The sequence below is a fragment of the Cenococcum geophilum genome (assembly GCF_001692895.1).
Source record: "Cenococcum geophilum 1.58 unplaced genomic scaffold K441scaffold_58, whole genome shotgun sequence".
In the NCBI taxonomy this organism is placed as follows: Eukaryota; Fungi; Ascomycota; class Dothideomycetes; order Gloniales; family Gloniaceae; genus Cenococcum; species Cenococcum geophilum.
The window spans coordinates 584,497-602,666 of record NW_027137616.1 but is presented as its reverse complement, the minus strand read 5'-3'; positions in this window follow the sequence as shown (position 1 = coordinate 602,666).

Genomic DNA, 18,170 nt, shown 5'->3' with positions numbered 1-18,170 from the left:
TNNNTCNNNCTTNNGCTAATNCNTAGTTCGCTTTTTATCTTTAATATACTATAGATAGGTGTTCTCTAGACATTCCCACCATTATTGTCTATCTAGGTATTCTTCCGTAAGGAATCTTCCTGGTTAAAGTATTAAGTCCCCTTATTTTAAACTTCTACTAGGTGCTAACTATGCATATATTTAGTATTTTGATACTTTGCCTCATCCGTTATCTAATATATCTTTATTAAATACTTTCAATTTTTGTCCTTTAGTACTTTATGCATATTGCACGTATTATCTATGTATGCTATCTACGATAGTATATAATGTGCTTAGTGTTTTAGGTTAACTCTTAGCTTGTCTTTATCCTTAAGTTTAAACCTTTCTCGTATTAATCTAAGCGTCGCGACTTTATTTATAGGTACTAAGATTTATCTTTTGCTTCTCTAGTCCTCTAATTGCTCCTCTAGATCTTTTAATATTATAATTAAGGCCCCCTTAATGTAAGTTATAGCCTTCTCTATAATTAGGTGGTTTTAGATAACTTTTTCGTTTAACTACATATAGAAATCTTCCCACTTATTATTATATCGTTGTTTATACCACTTTTGGTATAGCTGCTTAAGTATATACGGCTTGTCCGTAAGGAAATATCTCTTTATTACTGCGTCGTGACAGCCTTTAGTGTGTCGTTCTTTAAACCTAGTAGAAATCCCTAGATCCTCTTCTTGTTCTAGTTCGGTAAGCTACTTAGCTCTTAATGTGCCTATTCTAGGCCTATTAGTAACTCTTTATACTGGCGCTCTGTCCTTTATACGTCCCAATATACTAGATCTCTTATCTAGTTTCTGTTCTTGCTATAAGGTAATTCTTGCCCTAAATTCCTCTATGGTTTCCTTTACGTCGCGTCTTATAAGTAGATCCTTAAAGTCTTCGTGCTTCTTAATTATAATATTAACTTTTTAATCTTTAGGCTAAACACTATATTCCCCTAGTAAGTTCTCTGGGTCTATATATCTATCTCCTAGTCTAATCGCTGTTTGCGCTATAAATTCTCTAATCTATAAAGAAGCTTTTTACCTCTTGCTTATGGGTGTCCTAATTCGTACTTTAAATTCTTAATCCCTTAGATTCTTTAATCCTAAGCTTACTTCTAACTTAAGCTTAGCTCTAGCCTTAGTCTAATTAGGCTTAACTAGTGTCCTTATCTTATCTTAAGAGTCCTAAATCTTACTTATCTTATCTTAAGAATCTTATGCCGTTAGGAATTCTTATCCTAAGCTTATTTATATGTTCTTAAACTAAGCTACTACTCTACTCTATCGGTTTCTATCCATTATAGGTCTTTAAGCTTACCTTATCTTGTTTTAAGAATCTTAATTATCTCTTATCTCGTCTTAAGAATTTTAAGCCTTTAGCCTTTTGCCTTTATTAAGTGGTAAGCTAGCACTAGCAGTTGTCTACTTACTTAATTATCTTTAGATGTTACTCCTTCCGTCTTATAAAGCGATAGATGCCGTATCTAATAGTATTATAATACCCGTTACTAAACCTTGCTCTATAGCGGTCTTAGTTTCTACTTCTATTACGCTATTAAGGTTTAGATACCCCTAGTTAGTTCCTTTACTATCCTCATCGCTATTAATTAATAAGTACTCTAACTCCATTATTATTATTACTAATCTTTATCCACACGTTGCTGTAATATCTTAATTTAGCTTATAGAGTTGATCTTATTCTTTATCTAACTCTTTAGTTCCTCTAAGTCCTTTTAACTCTAGCTTTTATGGCCAATAGCTTATACCGTACTTAGCGTCTTTATAAATTTAGCATACGTTATTATAATAAAACGCAAAACTTCTAATTAAATATTCTTTTGTTCCTCGCAGCGTACTATTATCCCTCTGTATATATATATTATATACTACTGGTCTAGTTCCCTTTATTATATAGTAACTCTAACTATCTTTATAATCCCTTATAAAGTAACCCTATTTTCTGCAATTTATATAAGCTCCGTCTCTAAACTATTAACTTTATTATAGAGTCCGCCTAAATATCTTCTGCTATTAAGATCCCTGGTTTGGCCTCTGCTCCTTAGTCCTATAATTACTAGATCCTTAACCTTTAGGTTTTTATAGTTTCTTACTCCATCTCTTATAGGCTTCTTTAGTACCACTTAGGTCTATTAGCTCTACGCTATACCATAGTTTTTAACTTAGCTTTAGTCATTACGTACTCTGCGTCTTATATAACTATAAAACTCTATCCTAGCCTCTCTTAGCCTGTTCCCTTTGGAAGATCCTATTATTAATTTTAATCGCTTAATCTATTAATTCCCTTAGGGTGTCCGCATCTTCTATCAGAATAATTACGTCCTAGACTTTAGCCTTAAGTCCTTATTTATACTATGCCATAAGCGCCTTATTATTCCACTTAAGTTAGGTAGCTAGCGTTTGGAATTATATTGTGTACTTAATTACTAAAGTCCGTTGCGTTAGGTCCTAAAGCTTTCTTTCTACTATAGTTATTACTTCTGGGTCCCCGAACATTTATATAAGTTACTTTATAAATTTATTCTAGCTTAAAAACATAAACTATACTTTCTAGTTCGTTGTTGTTATTCCGTTTACTTATATCTCTATAAGGTAAGGCTTAAACTATTTAAGTGCTCTTCCTAATAAGAACAATCCTGCATATACTACTTAATCCATGGTTATTACCAGCTTTGCTCCTTCCTGCGCAACCTTAAAGTGTATTTACGTAAGGAATCCTTTAAGCTTTAATCTCTCTCCTAAGAATCTTTTAATTAATAGTAACTTAACCTTTACTGCTCCTATCCTATTAATTCTATTTTTAAGTGCCGTATTATCTCCCGTTAACTAATTAACTATTGTTTATAACTGTCCTACTGTCACAGGTTATTATAAGTTAGTATCTACTATACTAGTATTGTTACCTAATCCTAATGTAGTTGCCGCCGTCGATGGCGTTGTGGTGGTGGCTGTTTTTAGTAGTATATTGTTTAACTTATTAAAACCATAACCGTGATAGTGATTGTGTAATGAAGCCTTGTAGTAGGGACTACGGTGGACTTATTAATGGGCTAGGTGTATAGGTATTATAAGTAAGTTAACAACGTAATAACAACTAGTAGAGTGGTTGCCTAATAAATTAACTCTAATTATATTCTGAGAATTACTATAAGGAAGGAACTATCTAGGTAGGGACTAAGGGTCCTTAAATACATAACCGTACTCCTATGAAATCCTTCTTGTACGTGATGTACGTCTTATCTGTATTAGACGTGACGTTCCTTATATTTAACATAGCTAACACGTTTAACTATTATATGACTTGCTTACCATTCCTCGTTACATGGTTCTACGGGTTTTATTCTGGACCGTGCTTGTATTAACTAACTAGCTTTTTCCGACTCTTTCCTAAGTAGTCGTAACATTATACTTAAAGCGTCCATAATATAAACCGCTATTCTATTTTTTATTAAGGAGGAAGCTAGCGTAATAATAACTTGCTAACTAGCTCGTTAAATTATAGAAGATTATATAAGAATTACCTCCTTACTATTATTGTTGTAACCTTAAATAATAAGCCTTAATTTCTTAAATAGGGCGTTAGTAGCTTTACCCTTAATCTTATTAACTATTCTTAACTTAAAGATGCGAACTCTATTAAACTTAGTAGGGTTATACTTCTTAAATTTAAAGACTCCTCTTGTAATAAAACTATTAATCTCCTACTTATTAGATACTTAGAAAGGAGCTCCTAAAGTTATAATACGACCTTCCTTTTAAAGCTATTTTGCGAGTTTAAAGTTAGCCTTCTCCTTAGCTGTTATAAAGGCCATTAATAGCTTAACTCCATTCTTAATAGTAGCAATAAATTGCTCTTTAAAATTAATAAGATATTAGCAATTTTATAATCCCTTTAGGTGACCTCTACCGCGTTATAGTTACGGCATATTTACTATAATTATATTAGGATTATAGTCGCCTTCTAGAGTATATTAATCGTAGTTCTCCTTTAGGGCATTTTTTATAGTATCCTATAAAGGCTCAGAACTATTATCTTTATAGTAAGGCTTAATAATAGTTAAATAGAATTAAGTAGGTCTATAAGGCATCTAAATAGTATAAGTTTAACTGTTAGGAATAAAGGCAAGCGGTCGTTACGTGTCGCCGCGGCACTAGCGTGGTAAGGAACCTTAAGTTCCTTACCCTCCCCCTTTCTTCTTAGAACGATAAGCTTTACAATTATTATACTATCTATAAACCGTAGCTACGTGATATCCCCCTTATATATCCAACACTAATTAGTGGTTAACTTTATAGTTATACTATAGAACAGCTAGGTATTTACCAAGAAGAGATAAGCTACTGTACTAGTGCTATTTATGCTAAGGGAAGCTGTCTTTTAAGGTTAGAACTGGTCCTAAACCTTAAATAGAACTCTTCCACAAATCTAAGGATTTAAAGGCTAGAACTGGTCCTAAGCCTTCCCTAGATTATAGATTCTTACGTCTATTACGCAGAATAATACGCTTTATAAGTCTTCGCGATTTAAGGCTAAAACTGGTCCTAAGCCCTATAATCGCAAATATATGTTACGAACGCGTACTAAACGACAATCCCTATACTACTAATATCCCCTTCCTCTAAAGATATAACTATGGCCACTCTAAACAACTAGAGAGACTCCTTACTACTAGGGGTAGCTATATACGCGAAACTTATTAATAAAGATTAGGATGTATTTACTTTTAATATAACAACCTATACCGTAAAATAAGTTAACAGCTTTCTTCTATACTATATTCTATTCTACTAAGATAACTACTACGCCGATTTATAATTATGGGAATACTTTAGGGAGGATTTTATAGGATGGACCGCCGATACCTAAGTACTTAGCAATATTAATATTATTTAGGATTTTTGAGACTCCCTTTAAAGGAATAGGGTGTATGTTGCTAAGGACGGTAACCTAATTGCTAGTAATATTTACGCCGTTTTTACTAGTATAGAGGAACTAGTATAGATAGAAGCTAAGATTATATGTTAACTACGAAAACCCAAAACCAACCTATATTCTTTAAAAGATAACTTAAATTTAGAATAAAACCCCTAAAACACTACTCTCCTACTTAAAGGTACTCTCCTACCTAGAGGTGCTCTTTTTTTACCTTTATTACCTCTAACTCCTCTATCCTAGCTAACTAATAAGCCTCTATTTTAAGAAGTCACGAATTTAATAAAGGTATATTTAGATAAAGAGAAAAAGTTTAAAGGAGAATTATATAATATACTTAGAGCAAAACTATAGGTCTTTTATAACTGCTATAATAAGGTTAGAATTTAACGCTACTAGTTCTATTATGCTTTCTCTATTATATTAAAGGGATGGGTAGCAATATTCTATTACGACTATATTATAGGTAAAAACTATAGCTTTAATATAATGCTTTAGCTTATTAGAGCCTACTTTAAAACTAATAAGAATTGCTAACTTTATATAATAATAATAATTCATTACTTAACGTCCGATTTGGATCCCTATTAGGCCCACGCGGACTACTCCTTATTTACATATGGGGAGAAAACTCTATTTAAGAAAAATGAGAAAACCCTGTAATCCATCTCCCCGCCTTTTAGGACTCGCCTACTTAGCGCCTATAAGTCGCCTATGGTGCTCTACTACCTTACTATTTAACCTCCTTGGGAACCACTGCTGCCGTAACAAGCCTACGGACACGCTAGTATCACAAACTATTACTCTACTACTGTAGAGTTACTAGGGGGCACCTACTACTCGCCCCCTTGCCTTCTATTACCATTTCCCTTGCAACCCGGAACTAATTTAGCATATTTTAACTAATAAGCCACTAGGTAACCGCCTTGAGGCCTTTTTATGTTAAGAGTAGTATATTATAGTTCTCTATGCCAGCTGCTAAGAGCATTATTTCTTAATTGGTGCGTAGGGGGCATAGCAGTATTACGTGTTTTGGTGTCTATCTTAGCTAGCCATATTCGCATCTTAGGCTACCTACTAGGACACCTACCCAGTAAAGCCAATCTTTTAGTCCTATTATTCCTGTTCTTAAGAGTGTTGCTATTATATTTTCTGCCTTTATTAGGCCTTCTCGGAGCCCTTAAGTATTTACCCCCTATAGCGTTAACTATGCTATAGCTTAGGTTCGTCTTGCCTAAGTCAGCCTCTATACCTTTAACTCCCATTCGCCTCTCTAGTGTTGGTCCAACTAGTATTATATTATAGTAGATAGTTTTCTGGCGTTCTTACGTGTTCTACTTTAGCTCCTTTCTCTATCTTACTGTTATCTTTGCTAACTTCTTATACGTCTCCCTTCCTCCTCTATATAGGCCTAGGCCCTAAAGCGGCACTATTTTTCTTCTACTTTCTTTACCTGTTTCTCTAATATCTCTTCCCTACTTTAGGGTTGTTGGTTTATTCTCCTACGGGGCACCCTAGGGTCCCTCCATAGTTTACTTAGGCGTGTCTTAATGTACTTTATAATATTAGAGTTGCGTTTATTTTGCGTCTTTTGCATTGCAGCGGCTTTAATATATAACTATAGGGGGGGAATATTGGATTCCTTCTCAAGCAGTGCTGTAGCCGTTCGCTTATACCCGCCTGTAATACTCTAAAGGCAGGCTGTTTAGACCTTTTAAAGTGGTTTAAGGAGTAATTTAGGGGGGCCCTTCTTAGTTTCTCTAATGGCCCAAATACTGGATTTATATGTTATGGTTAGCCAGACGACTGCTATATATAGTAGGCGTGACCTCTAAAAGCATGGACCCTATATAGAATTAATAATCCTAGATAAAGCGATAAACTATACTTGGCCTTTACGGGCCGCTTACGCCGCATATACGCTCTACCGGAGCTTGCTATCTACCCATACTCCTAATACCCTTAGGCCCTAAACTAGTTAACCCCTAAAGCCTTAGATGCGAATTATATGCTAGAGATCTGCAGATTAGTTGCGTTTTCTTATAAAATGGATTAGCTAGTATTTCTCTAGTAAGAATTAGACTCTATAACGTTTTGCCCATTCTATATAAGTATTATAGGCTTTCTCTAGTGTTCTGCAATTCTCTACGGCTATTGGCCCGTATATAATTAGGTTTGTGTCATTAACAAAGCCTATCCCCTAGGTCGCCCCTTCCTTAAAGGAGTTAAGCAGGTTGCTTATAAAGAAAAGGAAGAGTATAGGCGAGAGGGGTAATCCTTATAGTATTCCTATTGCAACTGCAATAGGGGGGCTCTGGTATCCGCTAAAGACTAGTAATATTTCTTTCTAGCCTATAAACCCTTAGACAAATTGTATAATCTATTCTAGGAAGCCCTTTGCCCTAAGGATATATAGGAAACGCTTGTAGGGTATATTGTTATAGGCACCACTAATATCTAGGCTAAGCATTAATACTATAAAGTCCTTTTACATCGCCCATGCAGATTTAATAGTGGCAGCGAGTAGCGTAAGTGCTAATAGTGTTAAGCGGTTCTTTCTTGCCCCTATTTAGCTTTATAGTAGTAGGGCATATTCCTCTACCGTGTCTGCTATACGTTCCGCTATTACCCTTTCTAAGATCTTACTAAGGGTGTTTTCTAAGGCAATAGGGCGGTAGCTTCCTGGGATTAAGTAATCTACTTTACCTTCTTTTCATAGGACAACCATCGTCATAGATCTTCCGAGTTGCGGGTAGTAGCCTATAGTAAAGTATACTCTAGCTATATTTGTAAGCTAAGGTGCTATAAATGGCCTATAGGTTTTTAGGGCCTTATTTAGAATCCCATCTAGTCCTAGTGCTATATTATTTAAAAGGCGGCTAATGGTTCTAGCCATTTCCTCTATTATTATGTCGCTGTTAACCCGCAGGCAAGTCACCGGTGTTTTACCTGTAATATTACTAAGGTCTGCTAGAGCCAGTTAGGGGAAAAACCTTTCTATAAGGATCTTTGCCTTCTTATTGTTATCGTTTATAGCCTGTAATTCTCCTACTCTTCATAGGGGTGGTAGGTATAAGTCTTCTGCTAGGCGCCCTACCTTTTTCTTTACCCATTTCGCTATAGCCTAAAGGCCCTTATTATAGGGGAGGCTTGGGTTAGAAGTATGCTCGTTTATAAACCGTCTCCAGTTATTCCTTACTTCTTTTTTTAGGGTATTCTTTAGCTAGTTTCTTATGTCTTTATATTATCTTTTGTCTTTAGGGTTGTAGCTACTTATATATTTCCTTCTTACTCGTCGTTGGCTGGTAACTAGAACTGCGCATTATATAGACCATACATGTCGCGCATAGGGGCCCGGTTTTAAGATCAGGCAGTACTCTTCTAGCCTATTTTTAATCGCTGCCTAGATCCTTTCTAGTCTTCGGTTAATTTCCTTAGGGGTGGCTAATAAGCCTCGCTCGTTTGGTATTAGGTGGATTTCTTCTAGGTCTTAGAGTTGTTGTTTAACTGCATTAAGGAAACTGTCTATCTTAAGCTTCCTTATTACGTATCTTTTTTTATTTAATTGCGCTTTAGTATCTAGGTCTAGCTATATCTAAATAGGGATATAGTTTAGGGTAAGTGCCTATTCTTCTTCGGGGTTGCACCTTTTAAGTCTCTGGTATAGGCCTTCGTCTATAAATATAAGGTTAATTATACTTCTAGCAGTGCCTCATTGCCATATAATTGCTCTTAGGGGGATAGCTAGCTTAAGGCCCTAGATATCTATAGCTCTTAGTAGGCACTCTAACTATTAATCTGCAGCAATATAGATACCCCTCTACCGCGGGTGGTAGAGGTTTATATCTCCTAGTAGGATAAACTCTATACCTTCGGTTTCCAGTAAGCTTATTACCGATATAATATTCTCTGTTTATGGGACCCCTTCGACCCTAGGGTTATACACATTAATAATTTATACCGGTCCCCTATATGTTTAGATTATTATAACTGCAATATCTAGGTTAACTGCCTGCTATAACTATAAGGATAGGCTGATAGCCTTACTAATTATAAAGCATACGCGTATAGCTGCTTTTAGTTCGTATAGGAGCTGGAATCCTTAGGGGCAGTATATTAATTATATAAAGGTATTGTAATACGGTTCTTGTATAGTAAGGATATAGTATTTCTCTAGGTCTAGACTGTCTAGTAGGGGCCTTATAAGGCGGTGGTTTGTGTTGCTGCAGTTATACTATATAATAAATAGGTGGCGGACCCCCAGCGAGAGTTCTTTAACTCTCCTTTATTCCTCGCTTCTTTTATTTCTACTTTCTCTAGGATATTTGGAGCTTCTATCTCTTATATCTACACCCTAGTTACTACTTATTTTATATAGAGCTTTCCATTCCCGTATCTTATGTTCCTATTAGCGCTTCTATATCTAAATCTATTATTATTACCGGTTCTTCCCCTATTCTTACTGGTCGGCTATATGCCCTTTATGGGTTGGCTACAAATATTATATTTGCCGCATTAAGTCTAATTCTTAATTGTCCTAGTCTTAAGCCTACTGTCGCTATTTATAGGGGTCTTCCTATAGGGCGTCCTCTCCCTTGTGTCCCCTATGGCCCTTATATCCCTAATTGGTCTAGTAATATCGCGTAGCGTCGCTTCTAGCCCGTTAAGGCTTGGGATGGCTGGCCTAGCCCTCCAGTATTAAAGGTAGAAAACGCTAGGAAGGCGCCTACGTCCCCCTAGCTTATCGCCTATTGTTTCCATTTATATAACCTAGCGTACAGTTATTCCCGCAGCTGTTAAGCCCTTGCCTTCCGTCTCCTGTATTTAATACAGTCTTCTCTCTCCTACGCCTTATATATGCTTCAGTAGCAGTTCACACATTTTATTTAGTCTTGATTTAAGCAATGTCTTATATTATAGGGGCCTGCACAGTAGCCGCAGCATACCTATACTGCGTATATAGATTGGGTGTGTCCCTATTATATATAGCGATAGTATTATTCTAGGCGTAGTCTGTGGTTATAGAGCCTTGTGTTATATATAAGGCTATTTATAATTATTCCTTTTTAGATAAGGAGTTTTTGCATTCCTAGTGTATATATACTAACAATAAGGGAGCTATACGTTTATCCGGCGTCTCCCTAGCAAGTCTTTAGTAACCCTTATATCCTCTTATTATTCTTATTATATGCTTAGTTTATATTTTCCTATTAAAGCCATTAGATTTAGGTGATTTTAAGTCCTAGTATAAGGCGTTCCGTTTATCTTACTATCTCCTATATAATTGCTGTGTTATCCGCCTAGCGTTCCTTTTCTACCCTAAAGCTTATAGGAACCGCTAGGACTTTAACTAAGTAATCCTTACAGAGTACTTTTATGCCAATACGTTCTCCTAGCCTATCCCCTGCCCTTATAGCTCATTCCTTTACCTATTGGTCCTTTAGGGTAACTCTAATATCTCCACTCTTAAGGTGTTAGACTATAATAGCGTTATGGACCTCTTTGCGTATCTCTATAAGGACTTCTATTTCTAATTATCCCCTAAGCCCCTCTACTTATTCTATATTTAGTCGTATTATAATTATATACCCGGTTATTAACTTAAGGGGAGTAGGTTCCCTGTGCTGTAAAAGCGTAGCTATAGCGGCCCAGGTGCGGTTCGCCGGTAAGGGGGGGTTATACTTATTTTCAATTTTGCTTAGCCGTTAGAGGATTTAATTAAGGGTTTACTAGAGGGGCGCCTAAGGTTCGCTGGACTAGCGGAGCCATTCTACTAGCTATATTAATTCGTTATAGCTAACGGTTACTCCCCCGCAATTCTAGATACTAGACGCGTCTAATAGGCTTTATATTTTGTTAGATGCCTTCTTAATAGAGGTATTTCCGCTTTGTGGTGTGGTATTCGCCCGTCTTTATTATAGAGGGCCATTGCTAGGCGTAGTTCTAGCGGTCGCGCGCGAGTGCGAGCCACCGTTATTCGACGTGTGCCTCCCCTACGATGTATGCATCTTAGGGGGATTCTCTAGGTGTTTTTCAGGGTTCTTTTGGTTAGTTTTGGTCTTTTTGGGCCGGGTGCAGTAAGAGCTCCTAGGTGCTAACTTTATATATCTAAATGGCGGGAGACTATATTCTAGAGAGTTATTACTTTTAACCCGATAATAACTTACCTAGAGTGTCTTTAACTACTCTTTAATAAACTTTAGAAAATCTAATATAGTTTTACTAAAACCTACTAAAATAAGAATAGTCTAAGGGACTAGGTTATTTTAGTATGCTATAGCATTCCTAAGTGTAACTTGGCGCTATATAAACCTATAAATATATTTAAAGGAGTATATACCGAACTACGCTCTACTATAGGCACTATAATATAAATATAAGAACCCTAATAATTTTATACCGAAAACCCTATTTAAACCGGAATTTCAGACTAATATAATTATAACTGGACTAATTAAATATATGGTGGCCGGAGTAGGGGATATGGTAAAGGGTATAATTAACGTTAATTATAAAGTAATTGTGGAGGTCCTTATAGAGGTTTATTTTAAAACAACCGTTAAAAGAAGTGCTATATTTATAAGAAGCTAAATTACTAGTTAAATAGATACTCTCTTAATGAGCGAAAGGAGGTATATAATAAGTTCTAATAGAGTATAAGAAACGTTGGAAATTGTAAGGTTATTATAGCCTACTTTTAAAGCTTTCTGGTCTAATATAAAGGTATAGAAGACCTTAAGGATAAGGTTAATAAGGCTAAATAGCTCCTTATAGATATAGATATTAAGGACTACTTTCCTAACTAATACTTTACTAAGTATAGTAAGGTAAATAGTATATAAACCGTCGCTATCCTTAATAACTAATCTACGTTCCATTCTGTTATAAAGTTAGATATCTTTAATAAGCTAAAGGAAAGTTCCGCGTTCTCCTTTAATAACAGATACTCGGCGAACGTCTTCTATAGTATTATACCAGATACTAGAGCCGCAGGAGTATCTATAGTAGGAGAACCTTAAGTTTAAGCTCTTTAGTAGCTTAATAGCTTTGTTTAAATTAACTAATTAACGGCAGGCCAATATATAATTTGTTTTAGTAAGGGTACTATAATCTCTTTTAGTATAATTAAGGTCCAAACCCTATTAGGATATATTACCTTCTATATTATTCCTATAAATACCCCGTTTCTATTTTGTATCTAAGATATAAATAAATTAGGCGTTAAGCTTAATAACCTTAAGAATATACTTATTTAGGGAGATAATTAGGTGCCCGTTATATACAAGTGGGGTTACCCTTAGTTGCTCCTCTAATAACTAAAAAGGAGTGTTACTTAGAGTTACTTAACCGAGTTAGAGCTACGTTAACTACACCGTTGTTTTAGCCACCTATCTATTTATTAATTGCTTAGGGTTCTTTAGCGAGTAGGCTATAAAGTTAAGGTTAAAGTAATTAAGTATCTTATAAAGTACTACTATTGCTACTAAATAAACCAGAAGTCCCCTGGCCGATTTAAGTTTACCCTTAAAGATAACTATAACTTTAACTTCTGTATTATTGTTAACGTTATATATCTTAGTAGCAAGCTAGTACTTTAAGTTATTAACTTCTTAACCTTCTTCTAAGCCGTATAATTTTTAAAGGATATATTAGCTAGGAACGTATGGGATACCCTTTAGTTATGCTAGATTAATATCTACCTAAAACCCCCTAATTAAATCGTCTATAATATAGGAAAGAACTTCTTATCTATAGAGTTCCGATAATAGATAAAGGTAATAGCAATTAAGGTTAAGGAAGTCCCCATTAAGGCGTATAATAGTATTAGAAAAGTAGAACGATATTATACGCCATTACGCTAAGTATATAAGATTATTTCTTTAGAACTAGAGGATGCTAGCGAAGAGCTTATCTTATAGATAGCTATTAAGGCTGTTAACGATTTCGCTAATCTAGATAGGCTTGTACCCACGTTGCTAGTCTTTAGTACCTACCCTTAAATAACTAATAATTCTCTACTATCTCCCTCTATTGTGTAACGAGCTAAGGCTATCCGCAAAGCAATAAAAGAGGTACGACGTCTCTACGCTACGCGCTAGGTTAATAACGCACTAGGAATAAGAAATGGCTTAAATACCTTAACTATACTTAATTTGCCACTCTAATCTAAAGTACGGGTATAGCGTAAGAAGGGAGGATGGTTAGGCCTATATAAACTTATTATAAGTAATAGTTAAACTTGTACTCTTTAGATGCCCTATAGACCTACTTAATTCCGCTTAACTGTTGTTAAGCCCTATTATAGGAATAATAGTTCCGAGCCTTTATAGGATACCCTAGAGGATACCCTAAAGGATGCCTTAAAGGATACCCTAGAGGAGAACCACAATTAACGTGCTCTAGAAGGAGACTATAATTTTGATACAATTATAGCAGATATGCCGCAACTACGATGCGGTAGAGGTCGCCTAAAAGGATTACGAAATTACTAACACCTTATTAATTTTAAAGAGTAATTTATTACCGCTATTGAAAGTAGAGATAAGTTATTAATGGCCTTTATAACAGCTAAAGAGAAGGCTAACTTTAAGCTCGTAAAATAGCTCCGAAAGGAAGGCCGTATTATAATTTTAGGAGCTCCTTTCCAAGCATCTAATAAGCAGGAAATTAACGGTCTTATTATAAGAGGAGTCTTTAAATTTAAGAAGTATAACCCTACTAAGTTTAATAAAGTTCGCATTTTTAAGTTAAGAATAGTTAATAAGATTAAAGGTAAAGCTACTAACGCCCTATTTAAGAAATTAAGGCTTATTATCTAAGGTTACAATAATAATAGTAAGGAGGTAATTCTTATGTAATTTCCTATAATTTAATAAGCTAGTTAGCGAGTTATTATTGCGCTAGCTCCCTCCTTAATAAAGAATAAAATAGCGGTTTATTTATAAGATATTACTTAAGCCTACATCTAATTAGAGACGCATCTTTAGCGCTTAATATTAGCATACCTTTTAGAGTAAATTCGCTACTAGTATTCTAAAGATACGATTATAGTTATACTTAAGCTATTATATAGAATCGCAGAGGTAGAAACTTACTGGTAGGCTACCTATAGTAAGCACTATAAAGAGAAGCTTTTAATAACTACTTCTATATTTAATCCCTACTTCCTTATTATAACTATAGGAACTCTATTTAGAATCGTTGGCATATAAACTAATAATATAATTATCTTAAGAGACGACTAATTCTTAGCTTTTAAAGAAGATAAGCTAATAAAGGTAAATCTTATAGTAAAGCTAAAGGAAAAGCTTAGTTTAATAATACTATTACTCTTTAATAGATGCATCCTCTCCCTAAATAAGGATTCTATTACTCTGCGCTAGAAGGGTTAAGATAAGAAAATTGATATTATTAATGCTAATTCTCTAAAGCAAAAATACGTGGAGTAACGCGCTTGCGGAGCTTATATTACTTCTATCTATTAACCTAAGGCTTTATTTAATTTCTCTGTTACCGCCTAATACTAGGAACTAACTAAGGATAATATCCTTGCCCTAAATAAGCGTCTTTTTTAGTAAATAAATCATCTCGATTGGGGACTACTCTACGTACCTATTAATCTTCCTACCACTAAGCTCTTTATATTTGTTAATAGATCGTTTATAAATAATAAAGATTTTAGCTCCTAGTTAGGATATAAAATTATTATTACAAATAAATTTACTAAAGAGAATAACTTTATAATCTATAGCAATCTTATTTATTAGAGCTTAACTAAGAGTAAGCGTGTTACTTGAAGTGTTTTGGCGTTAGAGATATATAGAATAGTTAGTAAAGTTAATATAGCAATTGCAATTAGAACTACCCTTAAGATAATTATAAATCGGCTTAAACTTCCTACTATCCCTATAATTATGTGCACTAACTTATATTCCCTCTATAAGTATTTAGTTAAGCTTAGTACTATAAAGGAGAAGTGTCTTATAATCGATATTATAGCACTTTAATAATCCTATAAGTATTAAGAACTCTTTAAAATTTAATAGATTAATAGCTAAAATAACCTAGTAAATATAATAATAAAGGCAAACCTAAATAAGGCACTAGAGACGTTTGTTAATATAAATACTCTACATATTTAAGTTAAAGGTTAGGTTAAAAGAGAAATTTAAAGAAGTTAAGATTTTATAGAACTTTAACCGCCGGTTAAAGTTATCTAATTAGTTAGATTCTTGCTAAAAGCGCCACGCCTAATTAATTTAGGTGGCGGTGTGGAGTTCTGCTAACGCTATTTATTAAGCTGGCCAATTAGGATTTTCTATCCCCGGGATAGAAAATCGCCATTAGCTTGGCTAAGAGCGGTAAGCGGAACTAATATCTTCGCACGAACCCGTATATCTACCTACGCTACTTCTTCTTCTTCTTCTCCTTAGTTTTTGTATCTTTATATAAGTGGCAATTTATAAGTATGTATAGGTAGCAACCATAAAAAAAGAGTTGCTAGTGTTAGGAATAAAGGCAAGCGGTCGTCACGTGTCGCCGCGGCACTAGCGTGGTAAGGAACCTTAAGTTCCTTACCCTCCCCCTTTCTTCTTAGAACGATAAGCTTTACAATTATTATACTATCTACAAACCGTAGCTATGTGATATCCCCCTTGTGTATCTAACATTAACTATTAATTATAATAAGTTAATATAGGCCTAACTACCCTCCCTTTTTACGCTATACGCGTACCTTAGACTAAAGTGGCAGATTAAGCGTAGTTAAGGTATTTAGGCTATTTCTTATTCCTAGTATATTGTTAACCTAGCATATAGCGTAGAGATATTATACCTCCTTTATTACCTTATAAATAGCCTTAGCTTATTATATAATAGAGGGAAATAGTAGAGAATTATTAGTTATTTAAGGGTAGGCGCTAAANANNAGTAATATAGGTATAAGTCNATCNNGGCNAGNGGAATTATTAATAGCTTTAATAGCTATTTATAAGGTAAGTTCTTTACTAGCGTTCTCTAGTTTTAAAGAGATAATCTTATATACGCAGCGTAATAGCGTGTAATATTATTCTACTTTTCTAATACTATTATATACCTTAATAGGGATTTCCTTAATCTTAATTACTATTGCCTTTATCTATTATCAAAACTCTATAGATAAGAAGTTCTTTCCTATATTATAAACGATTTAATTAGGGAGTCCTAGGTAGATATTAATTTAGTATAATTATAGGGTATTCTATACATTTCTAGCTAATATATCCTTTAAGAAACGTGCAGCTTAGAAGAAGGTTAAGAAGTTAATAACTTAGAGTACTAGCTTGCCGCTAAGGTATATAATATTAATAATAATATAAAAGTTAAAGTTATAGTTATAGTTATCTTTAAGGCTAAACTTAAATCGGCTAAGGGACTTCTAGTTTATTTAGTAGTAATAGTAGTACTTTATAAGATGCTTAATTGCCTTAACCTTAACTTTATAGCCTACTCGCTAAAGGACCCTAAGTAGTTAATAAACAGATAGGTGGCTAAAGCAACGGTATAGTTAATATAACTCTAACTTAGTTAAGTAGCTCTAAGTAATACTCTTTTCTAATTAATAAAGGAGTAACTGGGGGTAACCCTACTTGCGCATAATAGGTACTGTTAGCGACTCAGTCAATCGAGATATAAGTACGGCAAAATGGTCGCGCAAGCCTGTACGATTGGATTGTCTATAAACGAGAATCTAAAGCTAAAGAAAGGAAAGGAGAAGAAGGGGAGCGCCGCTCGAAGCTATATACGATCTTTACGTCACGTGACCGCAATATACGGCAATCTATAGCAACTTGCCAGTGCGTAGTTCTACTAAGTTCTACTAGTGCTATAACATTACCCCCCCCTCTAAAAAAGCCTACCCTTAGGCTTTGCCGCTAAAAGTCTTAGTAAGAGAATCTAACCAATTAAATAACTTTAACCGCTAGTTGAAGTTCCTAGATATCTTAACACCTTATATAACTAAGAAATTTCTAAGGCGTTTTTATCCTTATATTCTTCTAGTAGCTTATTATCTTTATTATACTAGCATTCTATCTACTTATCTAGGTACTTTAGCGGTCTGGGTTTATTAGGGTAACGGTGTTATGGGACGGGGCAGTGGCTATAAGACGTATATATTTAAGGAGTCTACAAGACGTTACGCGATCGATCGTAAGGGTCAAGGGCATAAGGAGGTGATATACCTACGCGTAGCTGACATAAGCTGTACACAAGGTGTACGCAAGAGTACGGGGCTCTCTTATGGAGGCCCCTGCGGTGGGGTTCCGTAACACTACCCCCCCTCCTATAAAGGCGGAGCTCCGGCGACGCTGTGGTTACTATATACATGTAAAAGGGATACTTAGGGTATAGAAAAGAAGAAAAGGGGGGTATCACTAAAGGCTTAAAACAACGTTATGTAATAAGGCTTGGCATCTAAGAATCTAACCAATTAGATAACTTTGACCGCCGGTTAAAGTTCCTGGATATCTCAACGATATTCCGGTCACGTGATCGCACTTTACCGCAATCTAACGGCAATCTGACGGCAATTTACCCCTATATAGTAATGTATAACGGTTTAACTCTATAAGGGCTCCTATAAAGGATTAGGTATAAAATCTCTGCTTAGGCCCGGTTTCTATAGGTTCGCGTAGTAAAAGTCACTAATTAGATCCTTTGCATTTTTGAAATCTTCCTATAGTTGCTATTCTGGCTAGTCTATGTCGAATCCTATATATATAGCTCTGTAGTAGAGCCGTCGTCCTCTACCTTTGCTAAAGTATTTAGAGTTGATAATTCGTTTAACGGTCCACTTCTCGTGGTTCTTGTCTTCGTTCTCGTCTCGGATTAGTACTAGTGGGGGTTTAGACTATATCTGCCCTAGTAAGGGGTTAGGCTGGTAAAGGTATAGTAGCTATAGGTAAAATATAGGCTATATCCCGCGGGTAGCTAGGGCAGGCGGGAGCTCTAGCTCGTATACGGCTCCCCTATTAATAACTCGTTTAATTAGGTAGAGGCTAAGGTTCTTATAATTAAGTGACTTTATAGGCCTCTGCGTAGAGATATTGCGTGCATTTAGCTATACCTAGTCGCCAACACGTATCTCCGGTGGTGGCGTTCTATAACAGTTAGCGAAGTAAGCCTACTTTACTTAAGCCTAGGCCATTTCTCCCTTACAG